Raw genomic sequence first — 19,833 nt, forward strand, 5'->3', positions numbered from 1 at the left:
CAGTCTGATTCAGAAGAAAGCCTCCTCTTGCCACTGGTTTGGGTGGTGGCTTTGGGATGTTTTTTCTTTGTGGTTTTCCTCTGGACCACTTGCCACTGACCTGTTTGTCCATCTGCTGCCTCCTCCTCCATTGATTCTGTCTGTGGAGGAGGGGTTTCCGGGCGCTGGGTAGGTGCTGGGTCGTTGGTTTCAGCCACCTCCCCTTCCTTCTCAGGTTGAAGTTCCTCACTGCGGAGAAGGTTGCTGGTCTCCTTTCGAACAGCGGACGCCTTCGTCGAACCTTCGCCCGGCCATTCCTTGGACCTTGCCGCCTGAGCATAGCTGAGACAACGTTTGGGGCAGGTCTTGTAGAGATGGCCTGCCGCACCGCACAAGTTGCAACACTTAGTCTGCTTACAGTCCTTGGTCTGATGGCCTTCCTCCTTGCAGTTCTTGCAAACAACCGTGCTGCAGTTGGCTGCCATGTGACCAGATTTGCCACAGGTGCGACAAACTCTGGGCTGCCCAGCGTAGACCAAGAAGCCTCGACTTCCCCCGATAGCGAAGCTGGAGGGAGGGTGGATGATGGCTCCACTGGGATCTACCTTCAAGGTCACCTGGACCTGCCGCTTGCTGGTCCAGATCCCAAAGGGGTCCTTGACATCAGTGCTGCTGCCGGCCACCTCGACGTACCTGGCGAGAAAGGTGAGTACATCCACCACCGGAACATGAGGGTTGTAGAGGTGAATCGTCACCACCCGGTCCCGTTGCGACGGAAGCGTGAAGAGCGGCTCCGCTGTGAGGATCGACAGTGGAGCCCGGTCCCCTTTCTCCTTGAACGCCTTCAGGAACTTGATGCATCCCGCCACGTTCCGGAACGTCACGTCGAAGTATCCACTGCTGGGGAAATCCTGCAGGCAGAAGACATCCGTCGCTTGAAATCCGCAGCAATCGAAGAGAATTTTCTTGATGAAGAAGGTGCGATCGACCGGTGCATCTCCTTCCTTGTCCTTCACGACCACCCGAACGGTGTTGCGCACTCCCTGGCCCGAAGCTCGAAAATTGGTTATAGCCATTTCACTCAAAGCTTCCCCAGGATCAAAAGGCAATGATCATGGTCGCTTCTCAATCAAATAAGCACTGATAAGAACAGATACTACACTTGATCTTAGCCAAAAGGCCGAGAAGCGATGGCCGTAAAACTGCGTTTGCTGCGCGCGTCAGGCCCGGCGTGCGGCCTCTACGTCAAAGTAGCCGCCGGGTGGGCGAGCCTCGGGCGAAAGAGGCGACGGCGGGCGGTCTTTGAGCCAGAGCTCCTTTTGTTGCCGGGCATTGCAAGCAGAAAGGAAAGCACGCGTGCATGCCACGCGCAGCCATTCCTTGCGCTTCTGCGCGAGGCATTGCGCAGGAATAAAGACAACCGCGCGCGCTGGGCAGCGAAGGGCGGCCTGCAACTGCGGAGCAATCCAACAGGGGGCAGCGTAGCGCCCACGGAAAACTGCAGCAAAGTCAGCCGAGCAGCAGCGCCGTCACTATTGCGAATTCTATTTTTCGGCAGGGGTCTCGCCCGCATGGAGGGGGGAAGCTGCACCGCTCCTGGAAACACTGCAATACCAGGTGGATGCATGGAGTGGACGGGGCAAGCCCCTGTTCCATCTCCCTGTCCCAAAAATCAATTTAATATTTGGTCCCCAGATAGGGGACGTATCAGATATTAAACTGATAAGAACAGATACTACACTTGATCTTAGCCAAAAGGCCGAGAAGCGATGGCCGTAAAACTGCATTTGCTGCGCGCGTCAGGCCCGGCGTGCGGCCTCTACCACAAAGTAGCCGCCGGGTGGGCGAGCCTAGGGCGAAAGAGGCGACGGCGGGCGGTCTTTGAGCCAGAGCTCCTTTTGTTGCCGGGCCTTGCAAGCAGAAAGGAAAGCACGCGTGCATGCCACGCGCAGCCATTCCTTGCGCTTCTGCGCGAGGCATTGCGCAGGAATAAAGACAACCGCGCGCGCTGGGCAGCAAAGGGCGGCCTGCAACTGCGGAGCAATCCAACAGGGGGCAGCGTAGCGCCCACGGAAAACTGCAGCAAAGTCAGCAGCTCCGTCACTATTGCGAATTCTATTTTTCAGCAGGGGTCTCGCCCCCATGGAGGGGGGAAGCTGCACCGCTCCTGGAAACACTGCAATACCAGGTGGATGCATGGAGTGGACGGGGCAAGCCCCTGCTCCATCTCCCTGTCCCAAAAATCAATTTAATATTTGGTCCCCAGATAGGGGACGTATCAGATATTAAACTGATAAGAACAGATACTTTTTTTTTTTTTTTTTTTTTTTTTTTTCCCAAAATATACTTTATTCATAAAAATCTGTAAAAATTACATTGCAAACAGTTTCCAAACAGCACGAAAAAATACAAACATTGCAAAAGAGATCAGTTTCTTTCAATACTATCATGAGTTTCTTCACAACCCTTCCATTTCACTATTGTCATGCCAATTACAGTTTTACATTTACAGCAAATGAAAATATTAACGATACAGTTCGAGGTGTTTCCCATGGATCCAGCCCCTCAGTCCAGCTTGGTGGGGGAACCTTACACTGTGGTCTTTCCCCATTGAGCCTTTGCTGCGGCTGCCCCTAGCTTTAGTGCGTCCCTCAGCACGTAGTCCTGGACCTTGGAATGTGCCAGTCTGCAACATTCGGCGGTGGACAACTCTTTGCGCTGGAAGACCAGCAAGTTTCGGGCAGACCAAAGGGCGTCTTTCACCGAATTGATAGCCCTCCAGCAGCAGTTGATGTTTGTCTCGGTGTGCGTCCCTGGGAACAGCCCGTAGAGCACAGACTCCTGTGTTACAGAGCTGCTTGGGATGAACCTTGACAAAAACCACTGCATCTCTTTCCACACCTGCTTTGCAAAGGCACATTCCAGGAGGAGGTGGGCGACCGTCTCTTCCCCACCACAGCCAACGCGGGGGCACTGTGCGGAGGGGGCGAGACTTCGGGTGTGCATGAAGGATCTGACGGGGAGGGCCCTTCTCACCACCAGCCAAGCTACGTCTTGGTGCTTGTTTGAAAGTTCTGGTGATGAGGCATTCCGCCAAATGACTTTGACGGTCTGCTCGGGGAACCATCCGACAGGATCCACCGTTTCCTTTTCCCGTAGGGCCTTGAGGACATTCCGTGCAGACCACTGCCTGATGGACCGGTGGTCAAAGGTGTTTTTCCGCAGAAACTGCTCCACGAAGGATAGGTGGTACGGCGCCGCCCAACTGCATGGTGCGTTCCGCGGCAATGTGACCAGGCCCATCCTTCGCAACACCGGGGACAAATAGAACCTCAGCACGTAGTGACACTTGGAGTTTGCGTACTGGGGATCTACACATAGCTTGATGCAGCCGCACACGAAGGTGGTCATCAGGATGAGGGCCACGTTGGGTACATTTTTCCCGCCCATGTCCAGAGATTTGAACATCGTGTCCCTCCGGACCCGGTCCATTTTAGATCCCCAGACGAAGCGGAAAATGGCTCGGGTGACTGCCACGGCGCAGGAGTGGGGTATGGGCCAGACCTGCGCCACGTAGAGCAACAACGTGAGCGCCTCGCACCTGATGACCAGGTTCTTACCCACAATGGAGAGAGATCGCTGCCCCCACATGCCCAACTTTTGTCGTACCTTGGCTACTCGCTCCTCCCATGTTTTGGTGCACGCCCCGGCACTTCCGAACCATATCCCCAGCACCTTCAGGTAATCTGACCTGACGGTGAAGGGGACAAAGGATCGGTCAGCCCAGTTCCCAAAGAACATGGCCTCGCTCTTGCCGTGGTTAACTTTGGCTCCCGAGGCCAGTTCGAACTGGTCGCAGATGCTCATCAGTCTGCGCACGGACAGCGGATCCGAGCAGAAGACGGCGACGTCATCCATGTACAGGGAGGTTTTGACCTGAGTGCCTCCGCTGCCTGGGATTGTCACCCCTCTTATGCTCGCATCCTTCCTAATAGACTCAGCAAAGGGTTCAATACAGCAAACAAACAAGACCGGGGAAAGAGGACAGCCCTGTCTGACTCCAGATTTGATCGGGAAACTTTCAGATTCCCACCCGTTGATTGAGACTGCGCTACTGATGTTTGTGTAGAGCAGTTGGATCCAATTGCAGATTCCCTCCCCAAACCCCATTTTGGAAAGCACGTCCATCATGTAGGTGTGCGATATCCTGTCAAAAGCCTTCTCCTGGTCCAGGCTGATGAGGCAGGTGTCCACCCTCCTGTCCCGTACGTAGGCGATCGTATCCCTGAGTAGCGCGAGGCTATCAGAGATCTTCCTGCCGGGTACAGTACAGGTCTGATCGGGGTGAATCACCAGCTCCAGAGCAGACTTGACTCGACTGGCTATGACTTTGGGCAGAATCTTGTAATCAACATTAAGCAGTGAGATGGGCCGCCAATTTCTGATTTCTACCCTCTCCCCCTTCTGCTTGTAAATGAGGGTGATGATGCCTTTTCTCATGGATTCTGACATGCTACCGGCCAGGAGCATACTCTCGTATACTTCCAGCAGGTCCGGGCCGACCCAGTCCCACAGGGCCGAGTACAACTCGACCGGTAAGCCGTCGCTCCCGGGAGTTTTACTCGCCTCGAAAGACTCGACGGCCTTTGTCAGCTCGTCCAGAGTTAGCGGCTTGTCCAGTCCCTCCCTCCTGCTGTCATCTAAGACCTCTGTGATAGATGACAGGAAGGACTGGGAGGCTCTGCTGTCTGTGGGCTTCGCGTCATACAGCCCAGCATAAAAGGATTTGCTGATCCTTAGTATGTCGGACTGCGAAGACGTTACCGAGCCATCTTCTTCCTTCAGGCTGCTGATAACAGAGCTCTCTCTGTGTACCTTTTGGAAGAAGTAACGCGAGCACGTCTCATCCTGCTCGATGGAGCGGACTCTGGACCGGAAGATGATCTTGGAGGCCTCCTTGGCAAAGAGCGAGGCCTGCTGGCTCTTCACCTCTTGGAGGTCCTCCTTGACCTCGACCCCCATTGACTGCAACCGGAGTAGATTTTGCATAATTTTCTGAAGTCGGGACAGTTCCCTCTGTCTCTCTCTCGCCTTCTGAACACCTTTGTGGATGAAGAACCTCTTGATGTTCTCCTTTATCGCTTCCCACCAGTGAACTGGAGACTCAAAGAGGGGTTTCACGGTCCTCCAACCTTTGTAATCCCTTTTGAGTTCCTCAACGTTCTCTGGGGTCAGCAGTGTCGCATTGAGCTTCCACGTCCCTCTGCCAACCCGCTGGTCGTCCTGTAAGTGACAGTCGGCCAGTAAGAGGCAGTGGTCGGAGAAGAACACCGGCTTGACGTCGGTGGATCCGACCGTGACAGCACGGGAAACAAACAGGAAGTCAATCCTGGAACGGGCAGACCCGTCCGATCTTGACCATGTGTATCTGCGCTGCGCTCCGTCTGCAGGTTTGCTGAAGACGTCGTGCAGTTTGGCATCCTTAACTGTTTCTATGAGGAATCTGGACGTAGCGTCCAGTTTTCTGTCGTCACTGCCGGATCGTCCAGCCGCATCGATGATGCAGTTGAAGTCACCGCCTAGGATGACCGGCCTGGACGTCGCCAGCAGCAGTGGGAGCTGCTGGAAGACGGTCAGCCGCTCGCTGCGTTGTACTGGGGCGTACACGTTGATCAACCGGAGCGGAGCGTTGTTGTACATCACGTCTGCTACGAGGAGGCGGCCGCCCACCACCTCCTTAACTTCGGAGATGGTGAAGTTACCTCCCCGCAGCAGAATACCCAGGCCGGAGGAACGGCAGTCATTACCCCCCGACCAGATCGATGGCCCGTGGGACCACCATCGCGACCACTGCCTGTAGGTGCTGAGGTGTGGTATTCCACACTCCTGCAGAAACAGTAGGTCAGCTTTGACCTTGGCAAGGTAATCCAAGGTTGAAACACATCGCGTAGTCGATTTAATGCTACGCACATTAATGGAAGCAATCCTTACACCCATTTTTTACTAAAAATTAGTTGTTGCTTCCCATACCATTTGTCCTCGCTAGTCCCAGTCCTTCCCCTTCGGGATGTTCCTGCATACCCATCGTATGCGCAAGCAGTTTCACGTTGGTTGGGCTCAGAAACCCCTCCTGATTTTTCCTGCAGGGTTTGTGCCGCTCGGGTGACATCGGGGGGGTCTTGTAGGCAGAGAGGATTGGGTTGTCCTCAGCTGCTTCCATCTGTTCCTCCTCGAAAACATCACAGCTCCCGGTCTCCCGGAGCTCAGGTGCGCCAGACGTGTCTTTGCTCCCGGTGTCCCGGAGCTGAGATGCGTTGGCCACGTCGTTACGTGTGGGGAATTGGGGTTGGGGCACGCCGGGCCCATCACAGCTTCCAGTGCCCGGGGGCTGGGATGCTTGATCATCCATCTCGGAGTTCTGCCGCCTCTTTTGAAGGGGCTGTCGTTCCAGCATTTCCCCGTCCAGTGAAGAGGAGTTGTTGCAGTCTGATTCAGATGAAAGCCTCCTCTTGCCACTGGTTTGGGTGGTGGCTTTGGGATGTTTTTTCTTTGTGGTTTTCCTCTGGACCACTTGCCACTGACCTGTTTGTCCATCTGCTGCCTCCTCCTCCATTGATTCTGTCTGTGGAGGAGGGGTTTCCGGGCGCTGGGTAGGTGCTGGGTCGTTGGTTTCAGCCGCCTCCCCTTCCTTCTCAGGTTGAAGTTCCTCACTGCGGAGAAGGTTGCTGGTCTCCTTTCGAACAACGGACGCCTTCGTCGAACCTTCGCCCGGCCATTCCTTGGACCTTGCCGCCTGAGCATAGCTGAGACAACGTTTGGGGCAGGTCTTGTAGAGATGGCCTGCCGCACCGCACAAGTTGCAACACTTAGTCTGCTTACAGTCCTTGGTCTGATGGCCTTCCTCCTTGCAGTTCTTGCAAACAACCGTGCTGCAGTTGGCTGCCACGTGACCAGATTTGCCACAGGTGCGACAAACTCTGGGCTGCCCAGCGTAGACCAAGAAGCCTCGACTTCCCCCGATAGCGAAGCTGGAGGGAGGGTGGATGATGGCTCCACTGGGATCTACCTTCAAGGTCACCTTGACCTGCCGCTTGCTGGTCCAGATCCCAAAGGGGTCCTTGACATCAGTGCTGCTGCCGGCCACCTCGACGTACCTGGCGAGAAAGGTGAGTACATCCACCACCGGAACATGGGGGTTGTAGAGGTGAATCGTCACCACCCGGTCCCGTTGTGACGGAAGCGTGAAGAGCGGCTCCGCTGTGAGGATCGACAGTGGAGCCCGGTCCCCTTTCTCCTTGAACGCCTTCAGGAACTTGATGCATCCCGCCACGTTCCGGAACGTCACGTCGAAGTATCCACTGCTGGGGAAATCCTGCAGGCAGAAGACATCCGTGGCTTGAAATCCGCAGCAATCGAAGAGAATTTTCTTGATGAAGAAGGTGCGATCGAACGGTGCATCTCCTTCCTTGTCCTTCACGACCACCCGAACGGTGTTGCGCACTCCCTGGCCCGAAGCTCGAAAATTGGTTATAGCCATTTTACTCAAAGCTTCCCCAGGATTAAAAGGCAATGATCATGGTCTCTTCTCAATCAAATAAGCACTGATAAGAACAGATACTACACTTGATCTTAGCCAAAAGGCCGAGAAGCGATGACCGTAAAACTGCGTTTGCTGCTCGCGTCAGGCCCGGCGTGCGGCCTCTACCTCAAAGTAGCCGCCGGGTGGGCGAGGCTAGGGCGAAAGAGGCGACGGCGGGCGGTCTTTGAGCCAGAGCTCCTTTTGTTGCCGGGCCTTGCAAGCAGAAAGGAAAGCACGCGTGCATGCCACGCGCAGCCATTCCTCGCGCTTCTGCGCGAGGCATTGCGCAGGAAAAAAGACACGCGCGCGCTGGGCAGCAAAGGGCGGCCTGCAACTGCGGGGCAATCCAACAGGGGGCAGCGTAGCGCCCACGGAAAACTGCAGCAAAGTCAGCCGAGCAGCAGCGCCGTCACGATTGCGAATTCTATTTTTCAGCAGGGGTCTCGCCCCCATGGAGGGGGGAAGCTGCACCGCTCCTGGAAACACTGCAATACCAGGTGGATGCATGGAGTGGACGGGGCAAGCCCCTGTTCCATCTCCCTGTCCCAAAAATCAATTTAATATTTGGTCCCCAGATAGGGGACGTATCAGATATTAAACTGATAAGAACAGATACTACACTTGATCTTAGCCAAAAGGCCGAGAAGCGATGGCCCTAAAACTGCGTTTGCTGCGCGCGTCAGGCCCGGCGTGCGGCCTCTACCTCAAAGTAGCCGCCGGGTGGGCGAGCCTAGGGCGAAAGAGGCGACGGCGGGCGGTCTTTGAGCCAGAGCTCCTTTTGTTGCCGGGCCTTGCAAGCAGAAAGGAAAGCACGCGTGCATGCCACGCGCAGCCATTCCTTGCGCTTCTGCGCGAGGCATTGCGCAGGAAAAAAGACACGCGCGCGCTGGGCAGCAAAGGGCGGCCTGCAACTGCGGGGCAATCCAACAGGGGGCAGCGTAGCGCCCACGGAAAACTGCAGCAAAGTCAGCCGAGCAGCAGCGCCATCACTATTGCGAATTCTATTTTTCAGCAGGGGTCTCGCCCCCATGGAGGGGGGAAGCTGCACCGCTCCTGGAAACACTGCAATACCAGGTGGATGCATGGAGTGGACGGGGCAAGCCCCTGTTCCATCTCCCTGTCCCAAAAATCAATTTAATATTTGGTCCCCAGATAGGGGACGTATCAGATATTAAACTGATAAGAACAGATACTACACTTGATCTTAGCCAAAAGGCCGAGAAGCGATGGCCGTAAAACTGCGTTTGCTGCGCGCGTCAGGCCCGGCGTGCGGCCTCTACCTCAAAGTAGCCGCCGGGTGGGCGAGCCGAGGGCGAAAGAGGCGACGGCGGGCGGTCTTTGAGCCAGAGCTCCTTTTGTTGCCGGGCCTTGCAAGCAGAAAGGAAAGCACACGTGCATGCCACGCGCAGCCATTCCTCGCGCTTCTGCGCGAGGCATTGCGCAGGAAAAAAGACACGCGCGCGCTGGGCAGCAAAGGGCGGCCTGCAACTGCGGGGCAATCCAACAGGGGGCAGCGTAGCGCCCACGGAAAACTGCAGCAAAGTCAGCCGAGCAGCAGCGCCGTCACTATTGCGAATTCTATTTTTCAGCAGGGGTCTCGCCCCCATGGAGGGGAGAAGCTGCACCGCTCCTGGAAACACTGCAATACCAGGTGGATGCATGCAGTAGACGGGGCAAGCCCCTGTTCCATCTCCCTGTCCCAAAAATCAATTTAATATTTGGTCCCCAGATAGGGGACGTATCAGATATTAAACTGATAAGAACAGATACTACACTTGATCTTAGCCAAAAGTCCGAGAAGCGATGGCCGTAAAACTGCGTTTGCTGCGCGCGTCAGGCCCGGCGTGCGGCCTCTCCCTCAAAGTAGCCGCCGGGTGGGCGAGCCTAGGGCGAAAGAGGCGACGGCGGGCGGTCTTTGAGCCAGAGCTCCTTTTGTTGCCGGGCCTTGCAAGCAGAAAGGAAAGCACGCGTGCATGCCACGCGCAGCCATTCCTTGCGCTTCTGCGCGAGGCATTGCGCAGGAAAAAAGACACGCGCGCGCTGGGCAGCAAAGGGCGGCCTGCAACTGCGGGGCAATCCAACAGGGGGCAGCGTAGCGCCCACGGAAAACTGCAGCAAAGTCAGCCGAGCAGCAGCGCCGTCACTATTGCGAATTCTATTTTTCAGCAGGGGTCTCGCCCCCATGGAGGGGGGAAGCTGCACCGCTCCTGGAAACACTGCAATACCAGGTGGATGCATGGAGTGGACGGGGCAAGCCCCTGTTCCATCTCCCTGTCCCAAAAATCAATTTAATATTTGGTCCCCAGATAGGGGACGTATCAGATATTAAACTGATAAGAACAGATACTACACTTGATCTTAGCCAAAAGGCCGAGAAGCGATGGCCGTAAAACTGCGTTTGCTGCGCGCGTCAGGCCCGGCGTGCGGCCTCTCCCTCAAAGTAGCCGCCGGGTGGGCGAGCCTAGGGCGAAAGAGGCGACGGTGGGCGGTCTTTGAGCCAGAGCTCCTTTTGTTGCCGGGCCTTGCAAGCAGAAAGGAAAGCACGCGTGCATGCCACGCGCAGCCATTCCTTGCGCTTCTGCGCGAGGCATTGCGCAGGAAAAAAGACACGCGCGCGCTGGGCAGCAAAGGGCGGCCTGCAACTGCGGGGCAATCCAACAGGGGGCAGCGTAGCGCCCACGGAAAACTGCAGCAAAGTCAGCCGAGCAGCAGCGCCGTCACTATTGCGAATTCTATTTTTCAGCAGGGGTCTCGCCCCCATGGAGGGGGGAAGCTGCACCGCTCCTGGAAACACTGCAATACCAGGTGGATGCATGGAGTGGACGGGGCAAGCCCCTGTTCCATCTCCCTGTCCCAAAAATCAATTTAATATTTGGTCCCCAGATAGGGGACGTATCAGATATTAAACTGATAAGAACAGATACTACACTTGATCTTAGCCAAAAGGCCGAGAAGCGATGGCCGTAAAACTGCGTTTGCTGCGCGCGTCAGGCCCGGCGTGCGGCCTCTACCTCCCCGCCGGGTGGGCGAGCCTAGGGCGAAAGAGGCGACGGCGGGCGGTCTTTGAGCCAGAGCTCCTTTTGTTGCCGGGCCTTGCAAGCAGAAAGGAAAGCACGCGTGTATGCCACGCGCAGCCATTCCTTGCGCTTCTGCGCGAGGCATTGCGCAGGAAAAAAGACACGCGCGCGCTGGGCAGCAAAGGGCGGCCTGCAACTGCGGGGCAATCCAACAGGGGGCAGCGTAGCGCCCACGGAAAACTGCAGCAAAGTCAGCCGAGCAGCAGCGCCGTCACTATTGCGAATTCTATTTTTCAGCAGGGGTCTCACTCCCATGGAGGGGGGAAGCTGCACCGCTCCTGGAAACACTGCAATACCAGGTGGATGCATGGAGTGGACGGGGCAAGCCCCTGTTCCATCTCCCTGTCCCAAAAATCAATTTAATATTTGGTCCCCAGATAGGGGACGTATCAGATATTAAACTGATAAGAACAGATACTACACTTGATCTTAGCCAAAAGGCCGAGAAGCGATGGCCGTAAAACTGCGTTTGCTGCACGCGTCAGGCCCGGCGTGCGGCCTCTACCTCAAAGTAGCCGCCGGGTGGGCGAGCCTAGGGCGAAAGAGGCGACGGCGGGCGGTCTTTGAGCCAGAGCTCCTTTTGTTGCCGGGCCTTGCAAGCAGAAAGGAAAGCACGCGTGCATGCCACGCGCAGCCATTCCTCGCGCTTCTGCGCGAGGCATTGCGCAGGAAAAAAGACACGCGTGCGCTGGGCAGCAAAGGGCGGCCTGCAACTGCGGGGCAATCCAACAGGGGGCAGCGTAGCGCCCACGGAAAACTGCAGCAAAGTCAGCCGAGCAGCAGCGCCGTCACTATTGCGAATTCTATTTTTCAGCAGGGGTCTCGCCCCCATGGAGGGGGGAAGCTGCACCGCTCCTGGAAACACTGCAATACCAGGTGGATGCATGGAGTGAACGGGGCAAGCCCCTGTTCCATCTCCCTGTCCCAAAAATCAATTTGATATGTGGTCCCCAGATAGAGGACGTATCAGATATTAAACTGATAAGAACAGATACTACACTTGATCTTAGCCAAAAGGCCGAGAAGCGATGGCCGTAAAACTGCGTTTGCTGCGCGCGTCAGGCCCGGCGTGCGGCCTCTACCTCAAAGTAGCCGCCGGGTGGGCGAGCCTAGGGCGAAAGAGGCGACGGCGGGCGGTCTTTGAGCCAGAGCTCCTTTTGTTGCCGGGCCTTGCAAGCAGAAAGGAAAGCACGCGTGCATGCCACGCGCAGCCATTCCTTGCGCTTCTGCGCGAGGCATTGCGCAGGAAAAAAGACACGCGCGCGCTGGGCAGCAAAGGGCGGCCTGCAACTGCGGGGCAATCCAACAGGGGGCAGCGTAGCGCCCACGGAAAACTGCAGCAAAGTCAGCCGAGCAGCAGCGCCGTCACTATTGCGAATTCTATTTTTCAGCAGGGGTCTCGCCCCCATGGAGGGGGGAAGCTGCACCGCTCCTGGAAACACTGCAATACCAGGTGGATGCATGGAGTGGACGGGGCAAGCCCCTGTTCCATCTCCCTGTCCCAAAAATCAATTTAATATTTGGTCCCCAGATAGGGGACGTATCAGATATTAAACTGATAAGAACAGATACTACACTTGATCTTAGCCAAAAGGCCGAGAAGCGATGGCCGTAAAACTGCGTTTGCTGCGCGCGTCAGGCCCGGCGTGCGGCCTCTACCTCAAAGTAGCCGCCGGGTGGGCGAGCCTAGGGCGAAAGAGGCGACGGCGGGCGGTCTTTGAGCCAGAGCTCCTTTTGTTGCCGGGCCTTGCAAGCAGAAAGGAAAGCACGCGTGCATGCCACGCGCAGCCATTCCTTGCGCTTCTGCGCGAGGCCTTGCGCAGGAAAAAAGACACGCGCGCGCTGGGCAGCAAAGGGCGGCCTGCAACTGCGGGGCAATCCAACAGGGGGCAGCGTAGCGCCCACGGAAAACTGCAGCAAAGTCAGCCGAGCAGCAGCGCCGTCACTATTGCGAATTCTATTTTTCAGCAGGGGTCTCGCCCCCATGGAGGGGAGAAGCTGCACCGCTCCTGGAAACACTGCAATACCAGGTGGATGCATGGAGTGGACGGGGCAAGCCCCTGTTCCATGTCCCTGCCCCAAAAATCAATTTAATATTTGGTCCCCAGATAGGGGACGTATCAGATATTAAACTGATAAGAACAGATACTACACTTGATCTTAGCCAAAAGGCCGAGAAGCGATGGCCGTAAAACTGCGTTTGCTGCGCGCGTCAGGCCCGGCGTGCGGCCTCTACCTCAAAGTAGCCGCCGGGTGGGCGAGCCTAGGGCGAAAGAGGCGACGGCGGGCGGTCTTTGAGCCAGAGCTCCTTTTGTTGCCGGGCCTTGCAAGCAGAAAGGAAAGCACGCGTGCATGCCACGCGCAGCCATTCCTTGCGCTTCTGCGCGAGGCATTGCGCAGGAAAAAAGACACGCGCGCGCTGGGCAGCAAAGGGCGGCATGCAACTGCGGGGCAATCCAACAGGGGGCAGCGTAGCGCCCACGGAAAACTGCAGCAAAGTCAGCCGAGCAGCAGCGCCGTCACTATTGCGAATTCTATTTTTCAGCAGGGGTCTCGCCCCCATGGAAGGGGGTAGCTGCACCGCTCCTGGAAACACTGCAATACCTGGTGGATGCATGGAGTGGACGGGGCAAGCCCCTGTTCCATCTCCCTGTCCCAAAAATCAATTTAATATTTGGTCCCCAGATAGAGGACGTATCAGATATTAAACTGATAAGAACAGATACTACACTTGATCTTAGCCAAAAGGCCGAGAAGCGATGGCCGTAAAACTGCGTTTGCTGCGCGCGTCAGGCCCGGCGTGTGGCCTCTACCTCAAAGTAGCCGCCGGGTGGGCGAGCCTAGGGCGAAAGAGGCGACGGCGGGCGGTCTTTGAGCCAGAGCTCCTTTTGTTGCCGGGCCTTGCAAGCAGAAAGGAAAGCACGCGTGCATGCCACGCGCAGCCATTCCTTGCGCTTCTGCGCGAGGCATTGCGCAGGAAAAAAGACACGCGCGCGCTGGGCAGCAAAGGGCGGCCTGCAACTGCGGGGCAATCCAACAGGGGGCAGCGTAGCGCCCACGGAAAACTGCAGCAAAGTCAGCCGAGCAGCAGCGCCATCACTATTGCGAATTCTATTTTTCAGCAGGGGTCTCGCCCCCATGGAGGGGGGAAGCTGCACCGCTCCTGGAAACACTGCAATACCAGGTGGATGCATGGAGTGGACGGGGCAAGCCCCTGTTCCATCTCCCTGTCCCAAAAATCAATTTAATATTTGGTCCCCAGATAGGGGACGTATCAGATATTAAACTGATAAGAACAGATACTACACTTGATCTTAGCCAAAAGGCCGAGAAGCGATGGCCGTAAAACTGCGTTTGCTGCGCGCGTCAGGCCCGGCGTGCGGCCTCTACCTCAAAGTAGCCGCCGGGTGGGCGAGCCGAGGGCGAAAGAGGCGACGGCGGGCGGTCTTTGAGCCAGAGCTCCTTTTGTTGCCGGGCCTTGCAAGCAGAAAGGAAAGCACACGTGCATGCCACGCGCAGCCATTCCTCGCGCTTCTGCGCGAGGCATTGCGCAGGAAAAAAGACACGCGCGCGCTGGGCAGCAAAGGGCGGCCTGCAACTGCGGGGCAATCCAACAGGGGGCAGCGTAGCGCCCACGGAAAACTGCAGCAAAGTCAGCCGAGCAGCAGCGCCGTCACTATTGCGAATTCTATTTTTCAGCAGGGGTCTCGCCCCCATGGAGGGGAGAAGCTGCACCGCTCCTGGAAACACTGCAATACCAGGTGGATGCATGCAGTAGACGGGGCAAGCCCCTGTTCCATCTCCCTGTCCCAAAAATCAATTTAATATTTGGTCCCCAGATAGGGGACGTATCAGATATTAAACTGATAAGAACAGATACTACACTTGATCTTAGCCAAAAGTCCGAGAAGCGATGGCCGTAAAACTGCGTTTGCTGCGCGCGTCAGGCCCGGCGTGCGGCCTCTCCCTCAAAGTAGCCGCCGGGTGGGCGAGCCTAGGGCGAAAGAGGCGACGGCGGGCGGTCTTTGAGCCAGAGCTCCTTTTGTTGCCGGGCCTTGCAAGCAGAAAGGAAAGCACGCGTGCATGCCACGCGCAGCCATTCCTTGCGCTTCTGCGCGAGGCATTGCGCAGGAAAAAAGACACGCGCGCGCTGGGCAGCAAAGGGCGGCCTGCAACTGCGGGGCAATCCAACAGGGGGCAGCGTAGCGCCCACGGAAAACTGCAGCAAAGTCAGCCGAGCAGCAGCGCCGTCACTATTGCGAATTCTATTTTTCAGCAGGGGTCTCGCCCCCATGGAGGGGGGAAGCTGCACCGCTCCTGGAAACACTGCAATACCAGGTGGATGCATGGAGTGGACGGGGCAAGCCCCTGTTCCATCTCCCTGTCCCAAAAATCAATTTAATATTTGGTCCCCAGATAGGGGACGTATCAGATATTAAACTGATAAGAACAGATACTACACTTGATCTTAGCCAAAAGGCCGAGAAGCGATGGCCGTAAAACTGCGTTTGCTGCGCGCGTCAGGCCCGGCGTGCGGCCTCTCCCTCAAAGTAGCCGCCGGGTGGGCGAGCCTAGGGCGAAAGAGGCGACGGTGGGCGGTCTTTGAGCCAGAGCTCCTTTTGTTGCCGGGCCTTGCAAGCAGAAAGGAAAGCACGCGTGCATGCCACGCGCAGCCATTCCTTGCGCTTCTGCGCGAGGCATTGCGCAGGAAAAAAGACACGCGCGCGCTGGGCAGCAAAGGGCGGCCTGCAACTGCGGGGCAATCCAACAGGGGGCAGCGTAGCGCCCACGGAAAACTGCAGCAAAGTCAGCCGAGCAGCAGCGCCGTCACTATTGCGAATTCTATTTTTCAGCAGGGGTCTCGCCCCCATGGAGGGGGGAAGCTGCACCGCTCCTGGAAACACTGCAATACCAGGTGGATGCATGGAGTGGACGGGGCAAGCCCCTGTTCCATCTCCCTGTCCCAAAAATCAATTTAATATTTGGTCCCCAGATAGGGGACGTATCAGATATTAAACTGATAAGAACAGATACTACACTTGATCTTAGCCAAAAGGCCGAGAAGCGATGGCCGTAAAACTGCGTTTGCTGCGCGCGTCAGGCCCGGCGTGCGGCCTCTACCTCCCCGCCGGGTGGGCGAGCCTAGGGCGAAAGAGGCGACGGCGGGCGGTCTTTGAGCCAGAGCTCCTTTTGTTGCCGGGCCTTGCAAGCAGAAAGGAAAGCACGCGTGTATGCCACGCGCAGCCATTCCTTGCGCTTCTGCGCGAGGCATTGCGCAGGAAAAAAGACACGCGCGCGCTGGGCAGCAAAGGGCGGCCTGCAACTGCGGGGCAATCCAACAGGGGGCAGCGTAGCGCCCACGGAAAACTGCAGCAAAGTCAGCCGAGCAGCAGCGCCGTCACTATTGCGAATTCTATTTTTCAGCAGGGGTCTCACTCCCATGGAGGGGGGAAGCTGCACCGCTCCTGGAAACACTGCAATACCAGGTGGATGCATGGAGTGGACGGGGCAAGCCCCTGTTCCATCTCCCTGTCCCAAAAATCAATTTAATATTTGGTCCCCAGATAGGGGACGTATCAGATATTAAACTGATAAGAACAGATACTACACTTGATCTTAGCCAAAAGGCCGAGAAGCGATGGCCGTAAAACTGCGTTTGCTGCACGCGTCAGGCCCGGCGTGCGGCCTCTACCTCAAAGTAGCCGCCGGGTGGGCGAGCCTAGGGCGAAAGAGGCGACGGCGGGCGGTCTTTGAGCCAGAGCTCCTTTTGTTGCCGGGCCTTGCAAGCAGAAAGGAAAGCACGCGTGCATGCCACGCGCAGCCATTCCTCGCGCTTCTGCGCGAGGCATTGCGCAGGAAAAAAGACACGCGTGCGCTGGGCAGCAAAGGGCGGCCTGCAACTGCGGGGCAATCCAACAGGGGGCAGCGTAGCGCCCACGGAAAACTGCAGCAAAGTCAGCCGAGCAGCAGCGCCGTCACTATTGCGAATTCTATTTTTCAGCAGGGGTCTCGCCCCCATGGAGGGGGGAAGCTGCACCGCTCCTGGAAACACTGCAATACCAGGTGGATGCATGGAGTGAACGGGGCAAGCCCCTGTTCCATCTCCCTGTCCCAAAAATCAATTTGATATGTGGTCCCCAGATAGAGGACGTATCAGATATTAAACTGATAAGAACAGATACTACACTTGATCTTAGCCAAAAGGCCGAGAAGCGATGGCCGTAAAACTGCGTTTGCTGCGCGCGTCAGGCCCGGCGTGCGGCCTCTACCTCAAAGTAGCCGCCGGGTGGGCGAGCCTAGGGCGAAAGAGGCGACGGCGGGCGGTCTTTGAGCCAGAGCTCCTTTTGTTGCCGGGCCTTGCAAGCAGAAAGGAAAGCACGCGTGCATGCCACGCGCAGCCATTCCTTGCGCTTCTGCGCGAGGCATTGCGCAGGAAAAAAGACACGCGCGCGCTGGGCAGCAAAGGGCGGCCTGCAACTGCGGGGCAATCCAACAGGGGGCAGCGTAGCGCCCACGGAAAACTGCAGCAAAGTCAGCCGAGCAGCAGCGCCGTCACTATTGCGAATTCTATTTTTCAGCAGGGGTCTCGCCCCCATGGAGGGGGGAAGCTGCACCGCTCCTGGAAACACTGCAATACCAGGTGGATGCATGGAGTGGACGGGGCAAGCCCCTGTTCCATCTCCCTGTCCCAAAAATCAATTTAATATTTGGTCCCCAGATAGGGGACGTATCAGATATTAAACTGATAAGAACAGATACTACACTTGATCTTAGCCAAAAGGCCGAGAAGCGATGGCCGTAAAACTGCGTTTGCTGCGCGCGTCAGGCCCGGCGTGCGGCCTCTACCTCAAAGTAGCCGCCGGGTGGGCGAGCCTAGGGCGAAAGAGGCGACGGCGGGCGGTCTTTGAGCCAGAGCTCCTTTTGTTGCCGGGCCTTGCAAGCAGAAAGGAAAGCACGCGTGCATGCCACGCGCAGCCATTCCTTGCGCTTCTGCGCGAGGCCTTGCGCAGGAAAAAAGACACGCGCGCGCTGGGCAGCAAAGGGCGGCCTGCAACTGCGGGGCAATCCAACAGGGGGCAGCGTAGCGCCCACGGAAAACTGCAGCAAAGTCAGCCGAGCAGCAGCGCCGTCACTATTGCGAATTCTATTTTTCAGCAGGGGTCTCGCCCCCATGGAGGGGAGAAGCTGCACCGCTCCTGGAAACACTGCAATACCAGGTGGATGCATGGAGTGGACGGGGCAAGCCCCTGTTCCATGTCCCTGCCCCAAAAATCAATTTAATATTTGGTCCCCAGATAGGGGACGTATCAGATATTAAACTGATAAGAACAGATACTACACTTGATCTTAGCCAAAAGGCCGAGAAGCGATGGCCGTAAAACTGCGTTTGCTGCGCGCGTCAGGCCCGGCGTGCGGCCTCTACCTCAAAGTAGCCGCCGGGTGGGCGAGCCTAGGGCGAAAGAGGCGACGGCGGGCGGTCTTTGAGCCAGAGCTCCTTTTGTTGCCGGGCCTTGCAAGCAGAAAGGAAAGCACGCGTGCATGCCACGCGCAGCCATTCCTTGCGCTTCTGCGCGAGGCATTGCGCAGGAAAAAAGACACGCGCGCGCTGGGCAGCAAAGGGCGGCATGCAACTGCGGGGCAATCCAACAGGGGGCAGCGTAGCGCCCACGGAAAACTGCAGCAAAGTCAGCCGAGCAGCAGCGCCGTCACTATTGCGAATTCTATTTTTCAGCAGGGGTCTCGCCCCCATGGAAGGGGGTAGCTGCACCGCTCCTGGAAACACTGCAATACCTGGTGGATGCATGGAGTGGACGGGGCAAGCCCCTGTTCCATCTCCCTGTCCCAAAAATCAATTTAATATTTGGTCCCCAGATAGAGGACGTATCAGATATTAAACTGATAAGAACAGATACTACACTTGATCTTAGCCAAAAGGCCGAGAAGCGATGGCCGTAAAACTGCGTTTGCTGCGCGCGTCAGGCCCGGCGTGTGGCCTCTACCTCAAAGTAGCCGCCGGGTGGGCGAGCCTAGGGCGAAAGAGGCGACGGCGGGCGGTCTTTGAGCCAGAGCTCCTTTTGTTGCCGGGCCTTGCAAGCAGAAAGGAAAGCACGCGTGCATGCCACGCGCAGCCATTCCTTGCGCTTCTTCGCGAGGCATTGCGCAGAAAAAAAGACACGCGCGCGCTGGGCAGCAAAGGGCGGCCTGCAACTGAGGGGCAATCCAACAGGGGGCAGCGTAGCGCCCACGGAAAACTGCAGCAAAGTCAGCCGAGCAGCAGCGCCGTCACTATTGCGAATTCTATTTTTCAGCAGGGGTCTCGCCCCCATGGAGGGGGGAAGCTGCACCGCTCCTGGAAACACTGCAATACCAGGTGGATGCATGGAGTGGACGGGGCAAGCCCCTGTTCAATCTCCCTGTCCCAAAAATCAATTTAATATTTGGTCCCCAGATAGGGGACGTATCAGATATTAAACTGATAAGAACAGATACTACACTTGATCTTAGCCAAAAGGCCGAGAAGCGATGGCCGTAAAACTGCGTTTGCTGCGCGCGTCAGGCCCGGCGTGCGGCCTCTACCTCAAAGTAGCCGCCGGGTGGGCGAGCCTAGGGCGAAAGAGGCGACGGCGGGCGGTCTTTGAGCCAGAGCTCCTTTTGTTGCCGGGCCTTGCAAGCAGAAAGGAAAGCACGCGTGCATGCCACGCGCAGCCATTCCTTGCGCTTCTGCGCGAGGCATTGCGCAGGAAAAAAGACACGCGCGCGCTGGGCAGCAAAGGGCGGCCTGCAACTGCGGGGCAATCCAACAGGGGGCAGCGTAGCGCCCACGGAAAACTGCAGCAAAGTCAGCCGAGCAGCAGCGCCGTCACTATTGCGAATTCTATTTTTCAGCAGGGGTCTCACCCCCATGGAGGGGGGAAGCTGCACCGCTCCTGGAAACACTGCAATACCAGGTGGATGCATGGAGTGGACGGGGCAAGCCCCTGTTCCATCTCCCTGTCCCAAAAATCAATTTAATATTTGGTCCCCAGATAGGGGACGTATCAGATATTAAACTGATAAGAACAGATACTACACTTGATCTTAGCCAAAAGGCCGAGAAGCGATGGCCGTAAAACTGCGTTTGCTGCGCGCGTCAGGCCCGGCGTGCGGCCTCTACCTCAAAGTAGCCGCCGGGTGGGCGAGCCTAGGGCGAAAGAGGCG

The 19,833-nt window shown here is 57.0% G+C and overlaps 23 non-coding genes and 2 pseudogenes across 23 annotated transcripts; all 25 read right to left on the reverse strand.

Moving 5' to 3' along the window:
* Positions 1-1,062: 1,062 nt before the first annotated feature.
* On the reverse strand, positions 1,063-1,171 carry LOC137361052 (U2 spliceosomal RNA; annotated as a pseudogene).
* A 388-nt stretch (positions 1,172-1,559) lies between these two features.
* LOC137361109 (U2 spliceosomal RNA) lies at positions 1,560-1,750 on the reverse strand. The gene has a single exon (XR_010972091.1). It is a non-coding gene; the product is annotated as a U2 spliceosomal RNA (small nuclear RNA).
* A 380-nt stretch (positions 1,751-2,130) lies between these two features.
* Positions 2,131-2,324, reverse strand: LOC137361016 (U2 spliceosomal RNA). Its single transcript, XR_010972045.1, has one exon. It is a non-coding gene; the product is annotated as a U2 spliceosomal RNA (small nuclear RNA).
* A 5,199-nt stretch (positions 2,325-7,523) lies between these two features.
* LOC137361049 (U2 spliceosomal RNA) lies at positions 7,524-7,632 on the reverse strand (annotated as a pseudogene).
* A 386-nt stretch (positions 7,633-8,018) lies between these two features.
* Positions 8,019-8,209, reverse strand: LOC137360942 (U2 spliceosomal RNA). The gene has a single exon (XR_010971975.1). It is a non-coding gene; the product is annotated as a U2 spliceosomal RNA (small nuclear RNA).
* A 386-nt stretch (positions 8,210-8,595) lies between these two features.
* Positions 8,596-8,786, reverse strand: LOC137360953 (U2 spliceosomal RNA). Its single transcript, XR_010971986.1, has one exon. It is a non-coding gene; the product is annotated as a U2 spliceosomal RNA (small nuclear RNA).
* Positions 8,787-9,172: 386 nt separating this feature from the next.
* LOC137361008 (U2 spliceosomal RNA) lies at positions 9,173-9,363 on the reverse strand. The gene has a single exon (XR_010972039.1). It is a non-coding gene; the product is annotated as a U2 spliceosomal RNA (small nuclear RNA).
* A 386-nt stretch (positions 9,364-9,749) lies between these two features.
* Positions 9,750-9,940, reverse strand: LOC137360964 (U2 spliceosomal RNA). The gene has a single exon (XR_010971997.1). It is a non-coding gene; the product is annotated as a U2 spliceosomal RNA (small nuclear RNA).
* A 386-nt stretch (positions 9,941-10,326) lies between these two features.
* LOC137360976 (U2 spliceosomal RNA) lies at positions 10,327-10,517 on the reverse strand. The gene has a single exon (XR_010972008.1). It is a non-coding gene; the product is annotated as a U2 spliceosomal RNA (small nuclear RNA).
* Positions 10,518-10,897: 380 nt separating this feature from the next.
* LOC137360987 (U2 spliceosomal RNA) lies at positions 10,898-11,088 on the reverse strand. The gene has a single exon (XR_010972019.1). It is a non-coding gene; the product is annotated as a U2 spliceosomal RNA (small nuclear RNA).
* A 386-nt stretch (positions 11,089-11,474) lies between these two features.
* On the reverse strand, positions 11,475-11,665 carry LOC137361004 (U2 spliceosomal RNA). The gene has a single exon (XR_010972035.1). It is a non-coding gene; the product is annotated as a U2 spliceosomal RNA (small nuclear RNA).
* A 386-nt stretch (positions 11,666-12,051) lies between these two features.
* LOC137360999 (U2 spliceosomal RNA) lies at positions 12,052-12,242 on the reverse strand. Its single transcript, XR_010972030.1, has one exon. It is a non-coding gene; the product is annotated as a U2 spliceosomal RNA (small nuclear RNA).
* A 386-nt stretch (positions 12,243-12,628) lies between these two features.
* LOC137360988 (U2 spliceosomal RNA) lies at positions 12,629-12,819 on the reverse strand. Its single transcript, XR_010972020.1, has one exon. It is a non-coding gene; the product is annotated as a U2 spliceosomal RNA (small nuclear RNA).
* Positions 12,820-13,205: 386 nt separating this feature from the next.
* On the reverse strand, positions 13,206-13,396 carry LOC137360994 (U2 spliceosomal RNA). Its single transcript, XR_010972026.1, has one exon. It is a non-coding gene; the product is annotated as a U2 spliceosomal RNA (small nuclear RNA).
* Positions 13,397-13,782: 386 nt separating this feature from the next.
* Positions 13,783-13,973, reverse strand: LOC137361010 (U2 spliceosomal RNA). Its single transcript, XR_010972041.1, has one exon. It is a non-coding gene; the product is annotated as a U2 spliceosomal RNA (small nuclear RNA).
* Positions 13,974-14,359: 386 nt separating this feature from the next.
* On the reverse strand, positions 14,360-14,550 carry LOC137361009 (U2 spliceosomal RNA). Its single transcript, XR_010972040.1, has one exon. It is a non-coding gene; the product is annotated as a U2 spliceosomal RNA (small nuclear RNA).
* A 386-nt stretch (positions 14,551-14,936) lies between these two features.
* On the reverse strand, positions 14,937-15,127 carry LOC137361021 (U2 spliceosomal RNA). Its single transcript, XR_010972048.1, has one exon. It is a non-coding gene; the product is annotated as a U2 spliceosomal RNA (small nuclear RNA).
* Positions 15,128-15,513: 386 nt separating this feature from the next.
* Positions 15,514-15,704, reverse strand: LOC137361032 (U2 spliceosomal RNA). The gene has a single exon (XR_010972050.1). It is a non-coding gene; the product is annotated as a U2 spliceosomal RNA (small nuclear RNA).
* Positions 15,705-16,084: 380 nt separating this feature from the next.
* Positions 16,085-16,275, reverse strand: LOC137361044 (U2 spliceosomal RNA). The gene has a single exon (XR_010972057.1). It is a non-coding gene; the product is annotated as a U2 spliceosomal RNA (small nuclear RNA).
* Positions 16,276-16,661: 386 nt separating this feature from the next.
* On the reverse strand, positions 16,662-16,852 carry LOC137361005 (U2 spliceosomal RNA). The gene has a single exon (XR_010972036.1). It is a non-coding gene; the product is annotated as a U2 spliceosomal RNA (small nuclear RNA).
* Positions 16,853-17,238: 386 nt separating this feature from the next.
* Positions 17,239-17,429, reverse strand: LOC137361057 (U2 spliceosomal RNA). Its single transcript, XR_010972059.1, has one exon. It is a non-coding gene; the product is annotated as a U2 spliceosomal RNA (small nuclear RNA).
* A 386-nt stretch (positions 17,430-17,815) lies between these two features.
* LOC137360989 (U2 spliceosomal RNA) lies at positions 17,816-18,006 on the reverse strand. Its single transcript, XR_010972021.1, has one exon. It is a non-coding gene; the product is annotated as a U2 spliceosomal RNA (small nuclear RNA).
* A 386-nt stretch (positions 18,007-18,392) lies between these two features.
* LOC137360995 (U2 spliceosomal RNA) lies at positions 18,393-18,583 on the reverse strand. The gene has a single exon (XR_010972027.1). It is a non-coding gene; the product is annotated as a U2 spliceosomal RNA (small nuclear RNA).
* Positions 18,584-18,969: 386 nt separating this feature from the next.
* On the reverse strand, positions 18,970-19,160 carry LOC137360968 (U2 spliceosomal RNA). Its single transcript, XR_010972001.1, has one exon. It is a non-coding gene; the product is annotated as a U2 spliceosomal RNA (small nuclear RNA).
* Positions 19,161-19,546: 386 nt separating this feature from the next.
* LOC137361068 (U2 spliceosomal RNA) lies at positions 19,547-19,737 on the reverse strand. The gene has a single exon (XR_010972060.1). It is a non-coding gene; the product is annotated as a U2 spliceosomal RNA (small nuclear RNA).
* Between the last annotated feature and the right edge of the window lie 96 nt (positions 19,738-19,833).

The sequence above is a fragment of the Heterodontus francisci genome, unplaced genomic scaffold, assembly GCF_036365525.1.
Source record: "Heterodontus francisci isolate sHetFra1 unplaced genomic scaffold, sHetFra1.hap1 HAP1_SCAFFOLD_1014, whole genome shotgun sequence".
Classification (NCBI taxonomy): Eukaryota; Metazoa; Chordata; class Chondrichthyes; order Heterodontiformes; family Heterodontidae; genus Heterodontus; species Heterodontus francisci.